Below are 4,775 nucleotides of genomic sequence, written 5' to 3' on the forward strand. Positions count from 1 at the left end.
CATCAATGGGACAAGCTTCTGGTTTGTACATGGGAGAGGAATCAGTCCCTTCTTCCCCTTGGCCATGGACAATCTGATCTGCCCATCTTTGCTCCTGTCCCCCCTTCACCCTACATCCCCTTCCCATCCTTGCCCAACTTGAATCACTGTCCAGAAAACAGAAAAGGATTTCCAGAGCCTCTAATTTTTTTTAACATTTAATTCAGACATACAGCACAGTAACAGGCCCTTCCAGCCCATGAGTCTGTGCCATCCAATTACACCCAATTAACCTACACTGCATCCCCCCCATATGTTTTGAAGGGTGGGAGAAAACCGGAGTTCCCGGGGAAAACCTATGCATAGAAGGTGAGAATGTACAATCTCTTTACAGACAGTGCGGGATTTGAACCCTGGTCTGGTTGCACTAACTGCTATGCCAACCATGCCGCCCTGAGAGAGATCTCCACTCCTTATTGGGCAAATTCGATAATGATGGACTAATGTCGCAGCATTGGCTGTCAAATTGAAATCTTGTCTGATTTCACTGTTAGATCTGTTTCATTGCTAAAGTCCTGACTACATCTGGTTTATACATGATACCCACCCTTTTAATGTTTCGGTTGCCAAGTCGTGAATATGTGGGACTATCTGCCCGAGGAAGCAGTAGAGGCTGTCTCATTAAATGTATTTTAGACATGGATTTTTGAATAGTCGGGAAATTAAAGGTCATGAGGAACAGATGGTTGTGGAGCTGAGTCCATGGCCAGATCAGCTGTGATCTTACTGAATGGGCTCGCAGACTCGACAGGCCAGAAGGCCAACTCCTTGTGTGTACTTTGAAAAGAGGTTCAGGTAAGAACCATCAGTAATAAATCTTTACCTCGTATAGATATTGTAAGACGAGCTGAGTTCCTCCAGCATTTCTGTGTGTTTTACGACAATCCCAGCATCTGCAGACTTCCACGTTTCACTTGTGTGATAATTCACTGCCCCCATGTGGTCTGGTGTGTCAAATAACCATCTCTGCTGGGTCAACGTGGAAACTTCGCGTACCCAAGAAAACTGTTGGCAGCTTTCAACAGGTCCAGTCACAGCTGTGGAGAAGAGAAGCAGTGTTAATGTTTCAGGTTGGTCACCTTCCAACAGTACAAATCTCATGGTGAAGGTCAGCATTGCACAGAGGCCTTCCGTCAGTGGCCCCCTCTCTTGCACATGCTAACGATGTTTCCTGCTCATGGAGACATGAACGGCTCCCACAGGTTGTAGTCTCCTCTACGCCGGACGCAGACTGGGAGATCATTTCGTTGAGCCCCCTGGCTCTGTCCGCTGCGATAGTGTGGCTCTCCCAGTGGCCACCCAATCATTTCCCCATCCCATTCCCTTGCTGATGTGTCTGTCCACCATCTCATGCACTGCCAGACTGATACCACCTGCAAATTTTTTTTTTTTTAAATTTTTTATTTTTCACACCATAAATCACATTAGCCATGATATACACTATTTCTTTTTCACACATATACAGTGACTTTTTCTCCCCCCCCCTTTCCTCCCAAACCACCCCCCCACCCCCCCCTCATCCATTTTAGGTATACAATCTAGGTTGCATTAAGCCAGTCAGACAATGTTGTCATTCAACAAAATTACACCAGAAATTCTACTGAGTCCATTCTTTTCTTTCCTTCTCCTTCCATCAACTTAGGTAATGTTTGTCCCCGGTAGGTTTTCGCTATTGTATTTAATGTAAGGCTCCTATACTTGTTCGAATATTTCAATATTATTTCTTAACCTATATGTTATTTTTTCTAATGGAATACATTTATTCATTTAAATTTGGTAGTTTCTTCCTTTTAATTTGGTTATGTATTCCATTAATATTTAAAGACATATAGTTCAGCGTAGCCCTTTTATATTTTGTTTATCTTCTCTTTCCGTTTTTCCATCATTACCTTTCCTCCTTTTCCATTTCTGTTTTCTTATTTTCAACTCTTTATAAGACAACATTCCTACAACATCCAACATTTTCCTTATTCTCCTATTTCTATCTTATTTATCCCCAATCTCCCCTTCACCTCCTGAGTTGTCCTTTATCCCTTGTCGGACAACCACATCTCCCCTCTCCATTTGGATTTGCGAATCCACTCGCAAGCGTCAACTGATTTTGCAGTGACCGCTATTTCCCCCCACCCCGCCCCCCCAGAAAAGATTTCACTTTTCATATGTCACAAAGGTCACTCTTTTAATTCCCTCCTTATTCTCTCTATTCCATTACCTTCCCTTATTAATTCTTGTCTATACTATCTATATTTTCCTCTAAGTACAGATACATTCATGTATGCTCATTGTCTCTATTCACTCTTATACCTCTTTACCCGCATACATATCAATCGTGATCATTTTTACTCTCATTACCCGTCTTCATCCCTCAGTCTATTTTTGTCTTTACCCACATACATATCAATCGTGATCATTTTAACTCTCATTACCCGTCTTCCTCCCTCAGTCTACTTTTGTAATTGTTCTGCAAATTTTCGTGCTTCTTCTGGATCCGAGAATAGTCTGTTTTGTTGTCCTGGAATAAATATTTTCAATACCGCTGGATGCTTTAGTATAAATTTATACCCTTTCTTCCATAAAATCGCCTTTGCTGTATTGAACTCTTTTCTCTTCTTTAGGAGTTCAAAACTTATAAATGAAGATAAATGAAGATTTTTTGCCCTTTATACTCCAGTGGTTTGTTGCCCTCTCTTACTTTTTCCATTGTCTTCTCCAGTACCTTTTCTCTTGTAGTATATCTTAGGAATTTTACTACAATAGATCTTGGTTTTTGTTGTGGTTGTGGTTTAGAGGCCAATACTCTATGTGCCCTTTCTATTTCCATTTCTTGCTGTAGTTCTGGACATCCTAGGGTCTTGGGGATCCACTCTTTTATAAACTCCCTCATATTCTTGCCTTCTTCATCTTCCTTAAGGCCCACTATCTTTATGTTATTTCTTCTGTTATGGTTTTCCATTGTATCTATTTTTTGAGCTAGTAGTTCTTGTGTCTCTTTAGATTTTTTATTAGATTTCTCCAATTTCTTTTTTAAGTCTTCTACCTCCATTTCTGCTGCTACTGCCCGCTCTTCCATCTTGTCCATTTTCTTTCCCATTTCTGTTAAGGTCATCTCCATTTTATTTATTTTCTCTTCTGTGTTGTTTATTCTTTTTCTTAAATCCTTAAATTCCTGTGTTTGCCATTCTTTAAATGACTCCATGTATCCTTTAATAAGAGCAAGTATATCCTTTACCTTGCCTTTCTTTTCTTCTATTTCACCGTACTCTTCCTCTTCCTCTTCTTCTTCCTCTGGGTTGACCATCTGTTGTTTCTTTGTTGCCCTTTCCTCCTCTTCTTTCTTGTTTCTATTGTCTTCTGTGGTCTCTTCTTGCTGCAGGCGTTCTGCAGCTGTCGTTGCCGGCTGTGGAGATCGACTCCCCAGCTGGTCCCCCCTCCCGTCAGTGTGTTTTTTTCATTCGCATCGCGCATGCGCGAAGTATCGCGCATGCGCGGTTGCGCACTTTTACTCGGCTCTGCGAGCCATTTTTGTAGTCCATTATTTACCGACCTGAGGGAGCGGGTTTCTCTCTCCGCAGCGGGCCTCTTCGGACAGGTAAGGCCTTCACCTTTTTCCTCCGTTGTCTTCTCTTCCTCTCTTCTTACCGTTGCTTTCGATTTTTCTTTTTTTGTCGCCATCTTCTTTCCACCTTTATACTCACTTTTCTGTAACTTTTATTTCTGTGCCTTTGTGTTTTCCTTTGTTTTTCCCGACTTTTCTGGAGAGGGCTGGAGTTCACCGTCCGGCCACTACTCCATCACGTGACTCCTCCCCATACCACCTGCAAATTGAAGGAACAATACCTCATCTTCTGACTGGGCACCCTCCAACCAAATGTCATGAATATCAACCTCTGACTTGTTAAACACCGCCCCCCAAATCGTCTTCCCCCAGTTCTATCTCTCTCCCTTTTCCCTATCTCCTTTCACATAGAATATTACAGCACAGAGAACATTGGGCCCTTCTGTGCTGAACTCTTCTTCTGCCTGGTCCCACAGCCCTGCACCCAGTCCACAGTCCTCCATTCCCCTCCCATTCCAAATTCTTCTTCAATGTTAAAATTGAGCCGACATTCACCACTTCAGAGGAACAATTGTGAGCACCCAACAAAATAATAGTTCGGCATAGGTTAGAAGGGCTGAATGGTTCTCTGTCATTGTAATGTTTTATGGGTTGCCAGAGACTTATGGAAAATGATACTGCGAGTGTGGAAAGTTGTCTGTGCTTTGATATGCTGTGAATAGATAAGTGAAAATATTTTTTTTGTAGTTTCATATTGGAGCCATTGTATCCTTTCTTCTTTGGCTTGGCTTCGCGGACGAAGATTTATGGAGGGGTAAAAGTCCACGTCAGCTGCAGGCTCGTTGGTGGCTGACAAGTCCGATGCGGGACAGGCAGGCACGGTTGCAGGGGAAAATTGGTTGGTTGGGGTTGGGTGTTGGGTTTTTCCTCCTTTGTCTTGTCAGTGAGGTGGGCTCTGTGGTCTTCAAAGGAGGTTGCTGCCCTCCGAACTGTGAGGCGCCAAGATGAACTACTGACATGGTCTTTGCATACATATTGTACCCTCGCGTTAATAAAAAGCAAAGGGACTCTGGTGTATTTGCTGTGGTTTAAGTGTGCATTGACAGAATTTTATTTAAACGTCCAAAAGCTGAAGGGTTAAGGCTGCTGCTGTGTTGAGCTCGTCAAGTCGCAATACCTC

Source organism: Narcine bancroftii, chromosome 3, assembly GCF_036971445.1.
Source record: "Narcine bancroftii isolate sNarBan1 chromosome 3, sNarBan1.hap1, whole genome shotgun sequence".
NCBI classification, from domain to species: domain Eukaryota; kingdom Metazoa; phylum Chordata; class Chondrichthyes; order Torpediniformes; family Narcinidae; genus Narcine; species Narcine bancroftii.